The 20,746-nt window shown below is 44.1% G+C and overlaps 1 pseudogene; it reads left to right on the top strand.

Annotated features, from left to right (window-relative positions):
• The window catches only part of LOC149180849 (putative acyl-activating enzyme 19), a 43,738-nt pseudogene extending 40,798 nt beyond the window's left edge, over window positions 1-2,940 (top strand).
• Window positions 2,941-20,746: the final 17,806 nt, after the last annotated feature.

Below are 20,746 nucleotides of genomic sequence, written 5' to 3'. Positions count from 1 at the left end.
TGTTCATCTACTTCTTTTACTTCAACACCTATTTGGAAATGCCCTTCTTCCTAACCATCTACATGAAATGCCTATCTACAACTAGTATCATGCATAAGAGAATCATAATTCAGTGGTGAGATTCCTATCCTCCTAAATCCAACCTTGATATTTGATGGTGTCAGAGCCCTTTTAAACACTTTACTTGCAAGCTCTACTAGCTTGAACCTTTTCACCTCAACCCCTGGATTCTTTTCCATTCATGCAACACACTCTGACCTGAAATAGTTCTTGAAAGGGCCAAACACACTAACATCAAGGGGTTGCAATATGTGAGTGGTATGAGCGGGCAATGTTAACAAGTTGATGCCCAAATTGTTTTCTTCCTCAATTGTTTGTACAACCATGTGGCTTCCATGGCCATCTAATATCAATAGGTGTTTTTTATTAGGTGAGACACCACCTGGTACAGATGAAGCAAAGTGACAAAGCCAATTTAAAAAAAGTTCTTTAGTCATCAATGCATGGGGATGTGTAGCCATGCATGCACCCGGTTTACAATTTTGTATATAGTTTTTTCAGTTTATTTTTACTTTGAATAGATAAAATCACAAGATTGAAGTACCAATTGCATTGACACAACACAAAATAGTTATCCACTCCCTTCTCTTAGGCAAAACCTTTGGCATGTTTCAGCTCCTTCTCTTGGCAATTACCCACGCCACAATTCCTTCTTGCCTATAAGCCTATTTCATCACAGTTCCATACATGGTATGTGTTAGACTCTGTCTTATATCAGAGATTGATTCTTCTTCAAAACAGGGTTTTGAAGAAGAAATCATTAATGTTGTTTTTCAGATTATGTAATTTATCTCCAGCTCTTCAAAAGGGAGCAGCTTCCTCAGCTCCTATCTCTGCAAAAGCACAAACACAATTCAAATCATCATCTCTTGTTACGATGGTCAGTTTTCTTCGAAGGATTATAGAGTCTTGCCATGAAGCAGCTTGGAGTAATTCAATCATTCTGAAAGATGCTATGAGTAATGGTGGCAGAAATAAGATGGCAGTGGAGGCATTGCAAGTCCTTACGCATGTTATACATGAAAATGGAGGGAATATGTCTCCTTCAGATGTTACATTTACTTTGGATTTTCTTCTCTGCTTACGGACCCTTTAGAATTGTCGCAGAATGAGGGAGAAATTTGGGTTGGGGGTAAATGTCTTGCAGTGAAATATTTAAATGATGCTTCAGGTGATTTTTCAAAGTTTGTCAATTTGAATGGAAATTGCGCATATCGCTGCATCCTTTCAGATTATGTAGGTAAAGATACAATGTACTTTAAAACTGGTGACTTTGCAAGAAAGCTTAACGATGGTAATTTTGTATTTGTTGGAAGAAAAGACCGTGTGGTGAAAATTAATGGGCAACGGGTTGTAATTGAAGAGATAGAATACATTTTGAGGAAACACCCTGATGTAGCAGATGCTGCAGTTTCTTTTCGTGTTGGTAAACAGGACAGCATCCATATCATAGCTTACATTGTCATGAAAGGAACTGATCAATCTTTTATGTATGGTTCTAATAGGAAAGAGAAGTCCGATGGCCACTTGAATGCAGACAATGGAAACGGCTTGCATGCTTCATTGAGGAGCTGGTTAGAGGAAAGGTTACCTGTTGTAATGATCCCTTACAGGTTTCATTTTATTGCAGCATTGCCTGAGGTCGAACCTTCTGTTTTGGAAACAGAAAGAGATTCTGATGCTATCCATTTAAATGATACAGCTATCCGTATTATAAGAGAGGTTTTCAGAAGAGTTCTTATGGTTGACAAGGTTTTGAGTCATGATGATTTCTTTTTACTTGGCGGGACTTCAATATCTGTTGCACATGCCGCCTATACATTAGGAATTGATATGCGTCTTATTTATAAACATCCGAGTCCTCAGAAACTTCATAGTCCTTTGCTTCAAGTTCCAGGATTGCTGGATAGAATTAAAGGGCTTGATGCCTCTCTAAAAGTATCATCAGAACTAAGCAACAGTGGAAAAAGAAGAGATATTAAGGGGGTGCCGAGTTTACATGATCATAATGTAATCATTCCTGAAACCCAAAGCGCTACAGATGGCAGTTACGAGGAAGTTCCTTTAGTTTTAGATTTCAATGTGGAAGGATAAAAAATTGTACCTGAGGAGAAGAGTTCTATCATGAAGTCTTTGTTCCACACCAAAACGAAAAAACACAATCTGAGTCTTCATAGTTATGCTCCCAGACCTCAAAAAATGCAGCAGTTTCTAGAAGCGCAATCCAAAAATGATGAAATTGGTCTGAAGCTCTGGGAGTCTGGTCTTAGTTTACCAGAAGCAGTGGCATTTTCTCGATGTAACAAAATTGCATCTAAAGAAGAATTTGACATTCATTCAGTTCTTCAGAAATCCTGTACAATCTTCAGTAATAAAGATTCTGGGAAGATGAACAAGCTATGGAAAGCCTTGTTGCATTCCTGTGTTGATGCGTCACCTTTATTTGTGAAGTGGCATGATAAATATTACATATTTATTGGCTCCCATGCACACAATTTTTTGTGCATTGATGCATACAGTGGTTATGTGCGATGGGAGGCTCAGTTGGGAGGCCGGGTTGAAAGCACTGCTGCTGTCACAGAGGATTTCACTCAGGTGGTTGTTGGATATTACAATGGATTAATATATTTCCTTGAGTTTCTTAGTGGCAATATCCTGTGGAGCTTTCAGACAAGTGGTGAGGTAAAGTCACAGCCAATTGTGGATAAATTAAGGGGGTTAATCTGGTGTGGTTCACATGATCATAATATATATGCACTAGATCCGAAATCCCAAAGTTGTGTTTTTAAGCTTGCATGTGGAGGTAGCATCTTTGGAGCTCCGGCTTATGACATGGTATGGAACAGAAAGTTAATGATCTGCAACAGCAGGTGGAGTTGAATCGTTCAACAAGCAATTAAAGAATGCTGGTCTTGAAGATGTGATAACTTATGGAGCCGAACCTATTATACTTCTCTGCGGGCCATCAGGAAATGGAAAGACAATGACAGTCAATGCCGTTGCTCATCATCTACTTCACGTGAAACGTGTTCTTGGTCCTCATCACGCAACCGTAAACAAAAACTTAGGAACGAATTTCCTATTTCAAGACCACCTAAATCAAAAAGATATGCGCTCCAGTTTAGCCTCATAATTAGCCAAATCATCAACAGAATGTTAGTTTAAAGTTTGTTTTATTAAAATCGCCAATGTATTTCCAGAAATTCAGGAGCAGTTGTAATTTCCAGTATATGCAAAGTGGCAGAGAACGAGGAGCGATTGCCTATGTTTGTCTTCAGTCGGGATTGACGCCTGTAAATGCTACTTCAATAGATTTCAGTGGAAAGAGCGCCATTCTCTCTTCAGGAAGCGCTGATGGTTTTGTTTTTAGTTTATTTTGTTAAATAAGGATAAAAACAAATTCCTGGTCTTGGGGTCGACTTGTTTTCCCCCAGCTGTATTTTGTTTGATTTTTTTGTGAGGTTAGTTAAAACAGCGCCTTTTTTTTGGGCAGCAGAGGTACTTATTGTATTAAAAATTCATTTGTGAAGAGAGAGTGAGTAGGGAGAGTTTTCTGAGCGCTGAGAGTTGCTGTAGCGTAGCAGAGCTTCATTGTACAGTTTTCTGCAGAGAATTTAATGGAATTTCACAGCTCTGTTTGCTGAGATTCATGTGGTATGTTGATTTAGCATAAGTTTTCCCTTGTTTCATATGTAATCAGTTATGTTCCATTTCATTTCATGACCATTTCAAGCTGAACAAATGAAGTGATTAGGTAGGAATTCATAGTATTATATGCTCCTCCTATAAGTTTGTTCGCGTTCAATGTTTTCTACTGTTTAAGGAGGATTCAGAGTTATTGTCTGCCCTCCTTAGCTCCTCACCAGTCTTGCCATCCCATTTGAAACCAGATTTGGTGTTAAATTGCATGCCTACCTTGCCTCAGTTGATAACCTGTGTAGTCATTATATTTCTCTGTTTGAAGCTGTGATTTTGCCCATGCAGCCCAGAAAAGCCCTGTCATTCCATTAAAAAACCCCACAAATCATCAAATCAAACCCCCTATCAATTTACTAGCCTAAAATCTTTATTCTTAATTGGTCAGCCTAATCCTATTGAAAGATCTATCAAATCTGACCCGAGAGAGCCTTCTCATACCTCGTAGGGCTAGTTACGAGGTGAAATGGTTTGATGTAGCCTTGAGAGTTTGTCTATCTCAGCCTAGGTGAATTCCAAGCGCTAACAATATGTATCATAAGAATGTTTATTGTAAGAACTAGAAAGAGTGTCATAGAACTTACATATAACTGCAAGGCACAAATCTAATGCTCTGCCTCTATCAAGGCCCTCAGCTGTACACAATACAAGGTTTGAATACCTTTTTTTAAACCCAAACCACCATGATTTACCAAGAAACCCATCTTTGAATGGGTTTGGCCTCCCTTGACATATTTGAGCAACTGTGGATTTGAGTTGTATCAAATCTAGCCCATGTCCCGATTGGGCCATCTCTTTACACCACTCAACCACCTCGGTCTCCTCCTCTTCAGTCATAACTGTAAGAGGCCCTCTACATTTTGTATGAGTCAACCCATTTATCCAATAATGTATTGATGAGGGAGGAATACCATGTTTTTTTTTCATATGTCCAAACTGAATATCCATTAAACTCTATGTCGTCAATTGAAACTAACATTTCTTCTTTTTTCCAACCTCTTATATCACTGATCTTTTTAGTTGACCTTTCCCTTTGGACTATTGTTGATGGTGGCTTCAGTCGCATGGTCATCCTCAACAACATTGCTTGGGGTATTGTTTTCATTCACATAATATGTCCTGTCCTCACCTAATGAAGGGCATCACAACTGGGCACCCCTTATCACTCTCCTACCACTTCTCCTTGTACGAGAAACATAACTAAATCTTGCCATAGATGCAACAACCTACAAAATTATTTCATGCATTTAGTTAAGAATATTTGAAAATGATGCTTTCATACAAGCCAAAAATATTTCTACTTTATTACAGTGAATTATCAACATGTATGTTAGTATCCTGTTGATGGTGCTGGACCCGCCAACATGTCAAGGGGATCTGCCCGGTAAGAAGTACCAATTAGACCTCAGACCATTTGGTGTAGGAGTCCCAGCAGTGGGTCGTAAGGTAATTCCTTACCTGCGATGTCATACCGAGGCAAGTAAGATAACTCTGTCAGTGGCAAGGGTGTGATTGATGTAGTGAGTCAAAGAAGGTGTATGAGAGGTTCTAACACATAAAGGGGAGATGAGGGTGAAGGTGAGTTTTAGGTTGAAAGGGATCAGAACCAACTCAGCTAGGAACACACAACACAAAAGGACATGCACAACTTCTGGTGGATCAGTCCACTCGGATGCGACAATCACAACATACAAGGTAAGATAACACATACAACACTCATGGATTAGTCCGAGACGAGTGAAACGGTTGTTACAACAAGGTTCATGTGAAATATCTGTCTATTGTCCAACAGAGCAGTCGACACAGACGAGAAAACTTTAACAACATATACAACAAATTAACAACAAGATTCATATAATTGCATACAAATCAGTTCATACACAAATACGCAAGTTAAATATATCATTAAGGAAACCAGATCAATCCAACTACAATAACAACATATGCATGAAAATATGTTGGCTCTTATTATATAAAGAAGTGTAGGTCACAATCATACAATACATCCATGTAAACCTGCTAGCCCCAACAGCGGAAAGTTACCTCCACATCCACCTGCTCCTCCAAAGAGATGTACTAGCTCTGTGCAGTGGAGAAGCCAAGGCGTGTTACAATACTATCCAAGCCTTCTTCAAGATAGTCATAATAGAAGCTTGGCTGACTAAAAGCCCTTACAATGAGTTATGAGGGACTATTTATAGCAAAGGGTGGGGTGACCCTTGACATTCCCCTTTGTGATATTTCAACTACCCTCATGACTCTTCACCTACTCTATGATTGTTACATCCAACTATTGACACTCGACTTACACTTGACATGACTCAACATTACAATGCACATGTACTCATGTGAGACAACATGGCTTGAACAAGCCTTGCAAGACATCACTGACACTCGGTTTTCTGTGGTGAGACCAACTCTTTGACATGCTTGTGACGGTGAAGTTGGTGAGCCGATGCCAAGCTTAGTCATCCGTGATAGTGTGCATGTACCTCATGGTGACATCTTGCTGAAGCGAACTCTTGCCTCCGTTGCAACTCGTGCATTGGTTCGACCCTTTCATCCAACTCGTCTGCTAACATGCACATGGTCTTCTTGGGTATGGTTGAACCGAAAACACACTAATGCATAGTGTCCATGCTGATCTTCAAGTGAGTGCTAGTGGTCATGAGCATCAACTTTTTGAAGTGCATGTTCAGCCCCAGTTGGACTTGCTTCTTGTCTTCGCCTTGGTGAGCGTGTTGAATGGGTTGGATTGCATGCGTGCGCTCAAAGACATGCATGCTACTAAATCCCTTGCATGCAATCAACAACACTGCGCACCATGTCTACTCTGTGTTAGCTATTGGGATGGATCCTTAACTTGTACAGGCATAATTTCCTCAGTGAGTGCATGTTGCACCCATTACTGTTACCGTTCCTGGTGAAGCTCATTCGTCCGTCTGTGAAATTTCATTTTCTTCCTAAGTTGTTGCTTCAACACATGCAACTCCTTCTTTGTTCAATCTTTTACCTTTGCGTGATCTTCATGTTGTGCCATCACTTCATAGCATGAGTCTCCAAAGTTTCTTTCATTATCAGTGGATCTGCTTGATCTTGCAACTTTGTTCCACCTCTGTGTTGTCAACAACCTTCTCTTACATTTTCCACGTTTGTTGCATTCGGTATGCTGCCTTCAGCTTTTGTTCATGATACTGCTCGCTATGATGATGTTGCTTGATGTCCATGTCTACAAACAACTTGATGTCTTCATGGGTAGGCAAGTCCATGGACACTTGATCGACTACATCCCCAAGTGTGCTCTTGAATGGTGTCTTCGTCTTTGCTCTCCTGGAAACCATTATACATGTAATGTTGAGAGTGTTACACAGTAATTTGTCACCGTTTATCTCCGTCCTTGTTTCCCCTCTCCCACACATTGGAGGACTCATTCCGGGACTTGTGAGAAGTGACATAACCTAAAACCACTTGCATTATATTCCTCTAAGTGTGAGTTTCATATGTCCTGAAGACATCTCCTGCAGTATACCCATAAAACAGCCATTTTTTCATTAGCGCGGGTCTGCAGTGTACTGCCCGCGCCAATGGGGGAAATCCTCTAAAGAGGGCGCGCCAGTGGCGCTCTGTCTCAGAGTCGCACTCGCGCCAACCTAGTTGGGTAAAGTTTTCAATGAACAAACTTCTGAAGGTTCTCCTTAACCCATTCACCAACTGAATCCGTGTTGAGTTAGGATGGTTTGGCTTCGAATCTCCATAGAAGGGAAGTGGTTTGCCACCTTTCATGGAAGCTTCTAAGTGATAAAGCCAATCCCATGGAAATTGTGATTGATCTTATCTCCTTCCCCTCTATCTATAAAAGCTTGTCTCTATGCCTTGAGCAAGCTAGTTCCAGCATAGTGCTAGTGATAGTGAGAATTCCGGGAGTTCAAGAGATTGAAGTTGCAAGAGCCTTCTTTGCATCCATAAGGCCAAATCTAAGTGAGGAGATTCTTGTTACCAAAGAGAGAGAGGCTTGTTTCCCATCCCAACAAGCTTTGCAAGACTTTTGTAGCTGATCACCCAGGATTTGACGTCAGAACGATGGTTGTATTCTTCTTTGTTATTTATCAATAATAGATGACTATCATTATGGTTCCACTCTCATTGTCCTTTGTAATGATTGATGTTGAGTTATATCTTTTCTGACTGATATATAATTGCATCTATTGGATTTTATGCTTGTATTTGTGTTGTTCTTTGCATTTGCAGGTGTCCAATCACGGAGATCGTGGGGATCGTGACCGGCCGGAGCAAAGGAACGAGAGCGACGTCTCTTCTACGAACATTAGCATTGGAATCCAAGTAGGTTCTCATCATCCACCTTTAATTTGCAATTAGGAACTTGCGTGATAGCATTTTTTGATTGTTGCTAGACCCGGTCTAGGCTAGTAGGGATCGTCTCTGTCCGCAGAGGGGATTTACCTCCACAACAATTTGGCGACTCCATTGGGGAGTTAGCTTGTTGTTTGATTTGTAAACTTTAGACGGAGCCTGAAGTACGGCCAGATAGCCTTCGAAACGCTATTGCTTTGCATTAGTGAAGTAGATCAAAGCCACTTCAGTCAATCTCTGGTTTGGTTTGCGGACTAAACAACTTGGAGTTTGTCTTGTGTCTTTGGTTTTCTCTTGTTTGGATTGCTTAGATAGCTTTCTGGGTAGGATTTCTTTCTGTCTCTTGCTTCCTGGTCTGCCTGGATACTGTTAACCAAGCCTTGGACTGCTTGTTTTTATTTTTGACCTAGCAAGCTTGATTAGTGCATCTTTTTGCCTGACAGTCGCGCCAGTTGGCACATGTTGCTCAAAGACAACCCGCGCCAATCCCTTAAAAGCGCGAGTTATAGCCTGACAGTCGTGCCAAGCCTGTCAACTTTTCCAGTTTGCTTGTTTGCAAGCCTTCTGAGCTTGGATTTGTATCTTGCCATATCTTTTTCAATTACTGGTGTGTGTTTGATCCTTGTTTGACTCGTTTTCGACCTCCATCCTTCGGGTGTTTGCCTCTTTCCATCGATTTCACATTTTAGCCCTAGGGCATCTAGTGGCTTTGTGCATCGAGCCTTCCGTAGGAGTCTTGGGTTCTTTGATCGTCCAGTCGACTTTGTGACTACTCTTTTGTAGTTGCTCAGTGGTTGTCAAAGATTTTTATTGTTATTCAAGCGATTTGCTTCTTTTCTGCTTGGATTTCGTTTGGCTTCGTTTGGGCTTAGATCACATAGCTCACAGAGGTCTTTGTGTTTTCTTTTTGGTTTGAAGGACTGACTTGGTGTTTTGGGGATTTGATTGTGTTCTCATTGAGTGAAATTTGTCTCTTTTACTCGGTGTTATTATCTCTCAAAATTTGTTTAGTGCACTTTTCCATTGAAAAGAAAACGAACAGTCTCTTTTGCGTTGAATTAGTTAATGGAAATTAGAGCTTTTCATTGATTAGTGACTTTAAAGAAAAGTTTCATTTATTGCCATTAGCTACATTAGAGTGGTTCTTGATTGTTTATGGTCATTTTGTTTGATTGAAAAGTTCTCAACTCTCTCCTATCTAGTGTTCATCGAACAAAAAGATACTTTTTTGCATATAGCTTGCATTTAGGGAATTGTGAGAGATTACATACGGTAGGACCTGGAAATCGAAACCTAATCAAAGATCAACCGTAAAATGAACTGAATGAACTTAAAAATGCATTGGAACATAACGCTCACTGTTTAGAGGTCTAGGCTAGAGACGTGCTCCGGCGTCGTTAAACCTAGTCACTTTTGTTTCACTTAAGGTTGGGTGATTCCTCCTTTCGTGACGCAACAAGTGGTCTAGCACGGACTTGAGCTCCCACGTACCGTCGAGTATATGGGGAGACCCCACTAGGTTATCATCCTTTATCCACAGGAAGCCGTGTCTGCCGCCTTACAAGCCGTAACGCACCGAACACAACATTCAGGAAGATTGACTGCCGTACGGGAAGTCCTTGGTTTTCATATGACTGCCAAGGTGTATATGCAGTTTTACGGATTTGTTTGGTAAACCTTTTTGCCTAGTTCTCCAGAGTAGTCACTTTTGATCCTTTTCAGACTCCTTAAACGAAAAGGCTCATCTGAGCATTTATCACTTCGGGCTCACTAAACATTCGAAGGAGACTAGAGTCATCTTTTTGTCCTTTTCTCGACTCTTAAAACATGAAAAGGTCAAGTTGTGTCCTTGCGTCTTAAAATTTATTTGGCCGCGATTAACATTACCTGGTTAGATCTTGTGTGCGTTAGTTTGAGTAGGGTCCTTTCTCGTTAGATTCCCTTAGGTTTTGTTTTGAAGTTTGTCATCCTGGCTGAACCATCGATCCCATCTCCCGTTCCAAGTGATCAAGGGTCTCCGTCTTCCGTTGCTCCTGAGGTACCGGTTGTGAGTGATACTCTTCCTGTTATCCCGAGTATCCAACCGATCAACTCTCGTGCTCTAGACGATGAGGATTACGAAATTCATTGGAACCCCATTTGGGAGCCTGAAGAGGACGATATTCCTTTTACCCCTCCTCGTGTTTCATCTCCAATGTCTACCTCTCACATGGATGAGACATCTCCTAGAGTGAGTGAGACACCCATTTTGTCGAGTATCGAAACTCCTATCCTGGCCACTTCTCCGGTACCCTCACGCTATAAGTCGTTGAGGGATAATATGAGTGCCAGGATCCCCGCTTCAAGTACCATGTGGGACCTCCGTATCACTCCCACTACGGGATCTTTTGTTTCAAAAGTTCGCAGTACACCCGTCACTTCAGTTCCAACGAATCCAACTGTTTGTGTAGCACATTCAACTCCGGTTGTTAGTGTCGTTACGACGTCTTCAGCTGTGATTACTGGTGCTGGTCCGCCCAACGGTTAAGTGAGTAGTGGCCAGCCGGCACATACACCCAAAGTTGTTCATCCTGCACAAAGTGCGCCACCCTCTTCTGGTCCCGTCCCAGGAGGGGGGCCGTATGATCAGTATGGGCAAGCTGTTCAGGATCCGAATGCGCAAGGTCCATTTTATGATTACGATTCTATTGGTCAGTTCCTTTATCTTTTCAAACCCTTGCCTACTCAACCTTTTGTTGAGGTCTCGGTACCATTATCCGTTGCTTGGGGCAACACCACTTACCATGGGGGCCAAGCAATGCCTGCACAACTTCAGGGACCGCCTAACCAAGGCCAGCCGTCTTATACGCAAACCACCCAAGGGCAGCAATATTACGGCTAGTCTTACCCAGGACAACCTGGCGGCCCACAAGGACAACCCTATCAGGGACAACCTTCGGCCGCTGGTGGTCCATCTTTTACTTATCTGACTCAACCTTCTGGTAATCCAGGGAAACCTGGTACCCAACAAGGTTACCCGTCTGGACAACCAGGACAACCTTACATCCAACAAGGTCAACCTGGTGTCCAGCAAGGTTATCCCTCTGGACAAGCAGGACAAACTTATATTCAACAAGCTCAACCGGCAGTCCAACAGGGGTACCCTTCTGGGCAAGGGGTCAGCCTTACGTACAGCAGGGCCCACCCACTGCCCAGCCTAGTCATCCTTCTGGAAAAGTTGGTCAACCTCAAGGTCAACCGGCCGTCCAGCCTGCTCAACCATCTGTTCCGCAAGGACAACCCTCGGTTGCACAAGGACAACCTAATACCCAGCAAGCTTGTCCTTCTGGGAAAACAGGTCCGTCCCAAACCCATCCAGGACAACCTTCCAGCTAGATGGTCCAAGCTCAACCTGTTCAAGGACATCCTTCTGGGCCCCAGACTCAAGTTGGTTTTCAGATGCAAGGTGGGTTGCAATCCCAACCTTCTTACCAACCGCAGCTTGTTTACTAGGCTCAATATGGAGCTCAGCAACCGTATGGTTACCAGCAACCCCAGGGGCAAACTCAGTTAGCCCCTTATCAAAATTATCAACAAATGCAGGTCACCCCTTATCAGAATTATCAGCAACAGTATGTTGCGCCTGCAAGTCAAGTTGCTAATCCATGGGGTGCTGGGGGGTATATCCAGGGTCAGCTGTCTGCTTATGGACAGAATCCCTATGGACAGAACCCCTATGGACAAAATCCCTATGGGCAGAACCCTTATGGGCCAGGCCTGTCTGGACAAAGTCCATGGGGGCAACCACCACCTGGTTGGAACCCTGGTACTACCTCTCTCCCACGGCCACAGATGTCCTTCAATCCTCAACTACCTTTCTTAGCGACATTGGAACTGCCAGATGTGTCCAAATTGAAAAATGATCCCATTCTTCATAATCCATATTGGCCACTAGTTCCAACTAAGATACCCGGTGATTTTCCGAAATTCGATGGCAAAGCTGGCGAAGACCCTCAAGCCCATGTCATGACCTATCACCTTTGGTGCTCATCCAACTCGTGGCTTGATGATTCCATCTAGCTCCGCCTCTTCCAAAGGACTCTCACCGCCTTGGCCGCTAAGTGGTATATTGAGTTGAATCGCGGAACATTTCAAGATTTCAACTCGTTGGCTATGGCATTCCTAACTCATTTTTAGTTACCCATTCGGTATGAGACGGGGACGCATCTCCTTACGTCTCTCAAATAGGACACGGCCACGCATATATCCGATCATATACATGAATGGAGACGGTGTCGTCATTTGATCAAGTTCTGGATTCCTGATCAACTCCTAACCGATTGGTTTACAACCTCCTTTGTCCCTGCGATCGCGCGAGACATTGCTATGGGAGCTTGTGTAACTGAAGAGCAAGCTATCATGCGTGCTCAGTACCTCGACTTAGTTTATTCTCAGTCAGGTACTTTATATGATTATTTTCCAGACGCCCCGAGACCCGGAACATCCAAAGCTCCACCAAAGCCATCTGTTGACGGTGTTATTGGCTCTGTAAACGCATCTTCAAAGAAATCATCCGCGAACCCTGGGAAGCAAAAACCAAACACTCCTAGCAAAAACACTTCTCAGGGTCAATCTAATTCTGGAAACACTTCCGAGGTTAACGCCGTCCAGTCCACCATGGCGGACAAATCCTCGAAAGGGAAAAAGAAAGGGAAATCCAAGAACAAATCCGAACAGCCCAGACAGGACTCCCCTAAACCTCCACCCGAGGAAGGAGCCAAACGTAAACCTAAGTATCCTTGTCTTATCTGTGACGAGGATCACTATACTAAAGACTGCCCCAGGTGGTCCGAAGTTAGTCAATTGTTGAAAGGTGCTCCTGGGACTCCTGCTGTGCTTAAAGAACCTTTCCCTTCACAGCAAACTCAAATGGTGGCAGATCCATCGCAACCCTCTTCTTCATTCGGCTCTCAAGTATTTATGGTTGGGACGATTCCCATCCACATCACTACTCGAGCAAAAGAATATCCATCTCATGCCGGGAAAGAGCCTGAGGTCTCCTCCAGCGCTCCTCCGTCCAGTTCTGGTCCACTCCACATCGAGAGACCTAGCACTGAGACAACTATCCGACCCCCTCCAAAAGGTGTACTCCGGAAGTCTTCTTACAACCCTAATGCTCATGCTGCCCAGCACTACAACATCGTTGAGGACTTAGCTCAGGCTCCGTCTACTATGTCCGCCCTAGAAGTGCTCCAGAGTTGCCCCTCCAGGAGGAAGTCCTTGCTATCGGCCATTGGTGGCATAGACCCAGCTGACTCGGACCTGATTTCTTTTGACCTCGAGGGCCATACGCCGAGACTGCCTCACCAAATCGCTTTCCTCATACAGGTCATTATCAATACTAAAACGATTCATCGTACAGTCATTGATGAAGGTGCTTCAACTTGCATCATGTCTGTTGCCTGTTGGAAAGCTATTAGTTCTCCGACGCTGAGCCAGTCTCCTACAACATTAGAAGCCTTTGACGGAAGAGAGTCCCATCCTTATGGTATCCTCCAATGGTTGCCCATCTCTTTGGAAGGGAAGACAGTCGAAGTGGAGGTCGAAGTTGTCGACGCTAGTCTTACCTACAACCTCCTCCTCGGACGTAGCTGGACATACGCCATGTAAGTCGTGGCTTCCTCTCTTTTCTGTGTCATTCGTTTCCCTCATCAGGGGAAGATTGTCACTGTGGACCAGCTCTCCTTCTTCGCCTCCTCTTCCGAAGGCAACGTGCCTTTCGTGGAGCATACCTCCAAATCATGTGAGAGTGTGGGAGCTGGACTCTTTAAAGATCCTGCCCTGATGGGTGTCTTTTCCCTCCCACCTCCTAATCTCGCTCCTATTAATATGATCTCCGTGCGCTCTGATTCGTGGGTCCTTCCTCCCGCTAATCAGATAGAATCTTGGGGCGGTATGATGCCATTGAGTCTCACCGAGCTCAACTACATTGAAATCGTTGCTGCATCGGCTCCCCCTACCGAACCTGCTCCTCCGAGCAGCATTCCCGACTCGTATGTTCATTCCCCTTGGCTTGGAGATGATGCTACTTCGGATCCATTAAAGGAAATATTTCCTTCCGATGAAGCCATTATAGAGACCATGTCTCTTGAGGAACCCCCTTGGTCTGATCATCACCACCGTTCCTCGTTCCTCCCTGCCCATCAGGAAATGATCGCCTGTCTCGAACGGTTTGCTTCTTGTATCCCATTTCAGCCCCTTCAAACACCTATTCAAGTTTATCAAGTGTCTTCTGAAGGAAATATGGGAAACATTACGCAGACCCAACCCATCGACATCTCTGTGAAACCAGGGATTGTCGAGCATATTCACATCGGAGTCACTTGTACTCCAGAGGAAGTTCAACTCTACACCGATCTTTTTCGCGAATTTCGTGATGTCTTCGCTTGGTCCTACGAAGAGATGCCCGGCATTGACCCTAGCATAGTGGTGCATGAGATACCTACATATCTGGGTGCTAAGCCCGTTCGTCAACGCCTACGCCCTGTACACCCTCGAAAGGCTACAACCATTAAAGAAGAAGTTGAAAACCTTCTCAAGGATAGTTTCATTTACCCCATTCCACTTACGGATTGGGTTTCTAATATAGTCCCTGTGAACAAAAAGTAGGGTACCATTCGAGTCTGTGTTGATTACCGTGACATTAACCGCACCTGTCCTAAGGATAACTTCCCCACACCCTTCATCGATCAGCTCATTGATGAGTGTGCAGGAAGCGAAATCTATTCGTTTATGGACGGTTTTTCTGGGTATAACCAGATCAATATTGCACCCGCTGATCAGCATAAGACTGCTTTTATCTGTCCTTGGGGCACTTTTGCTTACAAGAAGCTCCCTTTTGGTTTGAAGAATGCCGGTGCTACCTTCCAACGTGCAATGTCCTATGCTTTTCATGACATCCGTCACATTGTATAGCCATATCTGGATGATCTACCAGCTCATTCAGTCAAACGCCAGGACCATCCTTCCCATCTTCGTGAAATCTTTCTCCGCTGTCGACACTACCGTATCAGGCTCAATCCTCATAAATGTGTCTTCTGCGTTGAATCAGGCCGACTACTCGGGTTCATCGTCTCTCGAGAGGGCATCCATCTGGATCCCCTCAAAGTCGAGGCTATTCTGAATCTTCCTGCCTCTGCTTCTTTGCAGCAGTTGCAGAGCTTGCAGGGCAAAGCAAATTTCCTAAGACGATTCGTTCCGAACTATGCTGAGGTGGCTAAAGGTTTTACACGGTTATTGAAGCGAGATGCACCCTTTCATTGGGATGCTATCGCTCAAGAGTCTTTCGAGCGTCTCAAGGGTCTCCTTGTATCTGCTCCATTATTGCGACCTCCAAATTACCACCGTGATTATACCCTGTATCTGGCCACCGCGGATACCACTATCGGCATGGTTCTCATGCAAGACGACGATGATGACAATGAGCACGTCATATATTACCTCAGCCGCAACCTCTTAGATACAGAAACTCGATACGTTTACATCGAGAAGTTGGCATTGGCCGCCGTTTGTGCCATCCAACGCTTCCGGCATTATATCTTGTTGCGCACCACGACCGTGATTTTTGATTGCAACCCGATGACGTACATTTTGTCACATCAGTTGTTGGGGGAAAATACTCAAAGTGGATCGTCATCCTCTAAGATTTTGACTTGGAATTTACTGCTGCCAAGTCTAAGAAGTCCTTGGTCTTTGCTGAGTTACTTTGCTCTTTGCCATATCCTTCTGTACCCTCTCTTTCAGAGGATCATATCCCAGACGAAACTCTTTTTCTGATCAGCACCCTCGATCCCTGGTACGGGGATATTATTGTATATTTGCAGATGTCCTCTTTCCGCCCCGCTGTATCCAAAGATGCTCGGCGGTGGATCCGTCATCAGTCTCAACCCTACCGTATTATCAGGGACACCCTGTACCGTCTTGGTGTTGACTCCGTCCTCTGCTGATGTTTAACCCTCGAGGAAGCTGAGAGAGTCCTGAATGACTGCCACTCTGGCGCCTATGGTGGTCATATGTCCGGATATGCCACAGCTCAAAAAATACTTCGTGCTGGTTACTTCTGGCCCTCCATTTTCAAGGATTGCATTCTTGCCGTCCGTTCGTGTCATGCATGCCAGATATACCAGCGGAAGATGCGTGCGCCACCAGCTCCGCTACACCCTGTAGTCACCGTTGGCCCTTTTGCAAAATGGGGCATTGATTATACGACCTGTAAGCCTCGCTCGGCCGGGGGGCATGGGTTTATTATCGTTGTCGTCGATTACTTTACAAAATGGGCCGAGGCGATGCCCACATTAACTGAAGACGGTCACACAGCGACGCAGTTTTTGTTCAACCATGTTATTACATGATTCGGAGTTCCGCAGGCCATCATCATGGATCACGGAAAGCATTTTCGTAATCACATGATGACCGAACTAACAACCCAACTAGGCTTACGGCATGATAGTTCGACCCCATACTATCCTCAGTCCAACGGCCAGGTTGAAGCCGTTAACAAGATTTTGGTTACGATGCTTCAACGTACTGTTGACATGCATAAGTCTAATTGGCATCTGATGTTGTTTCCCGCCTTGTGGGCCTACCGAACCTCTGTGAAGGATGCCACCGGTTTCACTCCATTTCAACTAGTTTACGGACTGGAGGCTACCCTTCCTATAGAATGTGAAATCCCTTCGTTAAAAATAGCTGTCGAGTTGCTTCCCAACACTACTCCGGTAGAGGAACGGCTTCTTTACCTAGAACGGCTGGATGAGACCCGCCGCCTAGCCTCTCTAGTTATCAAAGCTCAAAAGAAGAGAGTCAAAACTCACTTTGACCATACCATCCATCCTCGTTCCTTTGTTGAGGGAGATCTAGTCCTGCTATACGACCAAGCAAATGACAAGCTGGGGGCAGGAAAACTCGAGCCCATGTGGCTAGGCCCTTATATTGTAAAGAAAGTGTTGCAGAAGGGGGCATATGAGCTAGTTGACTACGAAGGTAATCCTCTTGATAAGCCTCGCAATGGGCTATACTTGAAAAAGTACTATGCATGATTCCATGCACTTCGATTTATACATGCGTGTGTGTGTGTGTGTTTGTGTTTTCATGTTTTTGGCTTGGTGTGAAGGCGTGATTGCCCCTTATTGTGTTTTTGCTTCTTGTGCAGATGTTGGGTGCACCTTATGTTGGTTTCACTGATGGTGCCTGCCGCAGCACTCGCAATTTGTCCTCTGCGGCATGGGTGATCTACGATCCTCACGGTGAGTTGATAGATCTTCAAGGTGTGTGTTTAGGCTGTACTACAAACAATGTCGCTGAATATAGTGCTGTTATTGAATTATTAGCCGAGGCGATTAATCTTAGTATTCGTACATTGGTTGTTAACCTAGACTCTCAGCTTGTCGCTCATCAGCTCAATGGGCGATATTCCATCAGAGACCGTCACATTTTAAGGTTGTACTTACGTGTTAAATTGTTAGAAAGGAATTTTGACTTTATCACATATCAGCATATTCCATGACGATTAAACACATTATCTGATGCATTGGCTAATCATGTATTAGATAGACATTTGCGTAATTTATAATCAAAACATCATACAAGCAAGCACATAAAAGCACAATAATAAACCATAGGCATATGTATATATATATGTGTGTCGCAATGTTTGTACCATGTGCATTATATAGTTCAAAAAATAATACATGTTCATCCTGATACATCCAGGGATGACATGTCCCTCAAAAAATATGCATAAAAAAAGCCTAGAAGTCTAATCGCGGTGGTGCTCATGATAGCACGTCACTGCGCACACCAATCGTCTCAACAGACGATGGACACGACTCAGCACCCCCACTGTGTGCCTCTGGTATGCAAAGGGCACATCCGCCAGTCTAGCGTAACCCGGAATCCCTCGAGTGAGTCCCTCGAGATTCTGAACCAACTCTTCCCCCACGGCACCCTCTGCTTGAGGGTCAACTGCGGGCTGGACCCTCCGCGCTACGGGAGACAAGACAGCTGGTCGCTCTGGGCCAACATCTGCATATACATACAACTGTCATCAGAACATGCATGTATTGACAAAAACAAAAAATACAAAAAACATCAAAAAACAAAAAAATCATACCCAGCTCCTCGTCCCACTCCTCTCCCTCTGGCAGTGGGAGGTCTGGATCCCCGGTGAAATCAGTCCCCGCGTATGGCCAATCCTCCACCATAATCAACTGACGGCGGAGCCATATAAAGAACTCGGGCCGCCAGGACATCTGCTGGCCCCCTCCTCCTCTAGGCATCAGTGCTGCCCAGCGAGCCATCCTAGGCTCTCGTGGAAATGGATCAGCCACTATAGCTCCCTGAATCTGAAAAAGGGGTAATCGTTCCAAGAAGAACAACACCACAATTGATCCATACCCGAACTGTTTCACTCCTCCTCGCTTACACTTTGTAAGCTGCCTTTTGATATTGGTGGTCACCGCTGTAGCCCAGTCAAAAATGGTGGGGCTGAGGCATTCTGTTGCTAGTAGCAGATGATTCTTGCTCGCCTCATGGGGCGACTGTACCCCGGCTGCACGAGTGATGGTGAATAGTATCACCTTGAGAACCAAGTCTCGAATGGTGGAAATATCCACCTTGGCACTGTTTTTCCCAAATTGTGCCCTTGGACACACTCGGGCCATCACTTCACCCATCTTCTCCCCGAAAGGTCTACTTCCAGTCAAGATGGGCCTCGCCCCTCTCCGTGATAACCCAGTGATGAAATACACATCGGACACATCCAGCTCTAATACTTGGTCCCGTAAGCGAAATACTTGGTCATCAACATCCCAAGCGTCAACTATGAACTGCAATAGCTCGGGCTGAGCTCGCAGGTAAGATGTGAGGAAGAATTTCTTGAGACCACAGTCTCTTAAGGCGTTCATGCATCCCTCATTCTCTATGGCTAAGGCATCTACGACATCATGTTCCCTTTCTTTCCATTCCACCACCATTTTTCCTGTTTTCCTGCGCCCACAAGGATGAATAAATCATTATTAGAACACTGGTAAGCTTACAATCCAGACAAATTTAAAATGCAATGGGAAATTTCAAAGTAAAAATTAGGTTGCGTGGTTGGCACGACCCCTTTATAAAAATCACCCCATTAGTGCGGGTCTGTGCCGGATACCCGCGCCAATGGGCGTAGCCCTAAATTTTGAAATCCTCCTTGCAGAGGGTCAATCAGGAAGCCAAAATGCATAAAAATGTATGGAAATGGAGCTAAGGGAAGCGCCTCTTACCTGGAACCGACGAAATCCCGAATGGTTGCACAGATTGGCTGTAATCACCATCTGAAGTTCACTCCCCAAACAGACCACTGCTACTATTCAAAGAGGTAAAAAGTAAAAGTAATTCTATTTTTTACCATTTTCACCATATTTATAAACTTTTTGACTTATACTTAGGTTTAAAAAGTTATTTTTTGAATATTTTAATATATTTTTGGTCGAGAATGGATTTTACGCTTGCTTCTTGTGCAATGACAGGTCTTTTACACAACTTCGATGGTGAAACGAGTTGTATTTTTTACTTTTTTGGACTCGGTAAATACACGAAAAAGTCATTGTGGAGTCATCTTTCAGCTCTTTTCTGAATCGCTAAAGATGAAAAGATCGCCGAGTTATCCCTCTTGACTCGTTAAATGTAAATAAGAGGCGGTCGTATTTAAACTCTTTTCCTACCGTGTAAAAAATGAAAAGATCGTCGGACCCTTGTTGTTTCAGGTTCGTTAATGGTTACGAAACGACGTGATATCAATCACTTTTTTACTTTTTCAGGTCGATGTCACTACATATGAAAAGTACTCCTCGATCGTAATGATCGGGCGGTTCTTTCGAGCATTGTTTTATACTTTTTCGGGCTCGCGAGACACAACTTTACGAAAAAGGACCCCCCTGGAGTTCACTTTTCTGCTGTCTTTTCAGACTCTCTAAACAGGAAAAGACGCCGAGTTCTTCCTTTGTCAGACTCGTTAAAACTTAATGACATCGGATTCTGTCAGAATGACGCCTTACAAGCATATGCCATCCCCGTCAAGCTTGTTAAAAATAACTGGGGTACTCGCCAGAAATGGTGGGGAAAATGGAACCGTAATCATTATTGTGTCAGCAGTATGTCGCTCTTGAACATGGCACTTGTCTGCATTCGTGTCTGGCTGGGGACATCTCATCTCGCTTTTCACTTGCCTCCGTGGGTTTGGGTTATCCTATTTGACCTCTCATCTGCTCATTGCCTTGTCACCATGACCCTTGATCATTTAATGTCAAATACTGCCAAGTCCACTGTCGTGCCGCCGATATGTTCAAGAGAAGTTGACCTCTGCAGAATTACAACCTTCCTCTGATACCTCACATAATTCTGATTCACCACAACATTCTTCCTCTGTCTCGTGTCAATGATGTGGGAAACACTATGGCCCACCTTTGATCAAGGTCACTTCCTGTCGACTTCAGCTCATTATCCAGGAAGTTGATCTAGAGACTCCCTTTCGGTGCCTTGGAGCCTGCATGCCTCAATGGCAGGTTCTTCATGTTCGACAAGAGGTTTTCATCATTGGCCT

This window comes from Pinus tabuliformis, chromosome 3_2 (genome assembly GCF_031772625.1).
Source record: "Pinus tabuliformis cultivar Carrire ecotype Pingquan chromosome 3_2, CPIR1, whole genome shotgun sequence".
Classification (NCBI taxonomy): Eukaryota; Viridiplantae; Streptophyta; class Pinopsida; order Pinales; family Pinaceae; genus Pinus; species Pinus tabuliformis.
The sequence above is the reverse complement of the archived record's forward strand: the minus strand, read 5'-3'. Positions and strand labels throughout refer to the sequence as shown.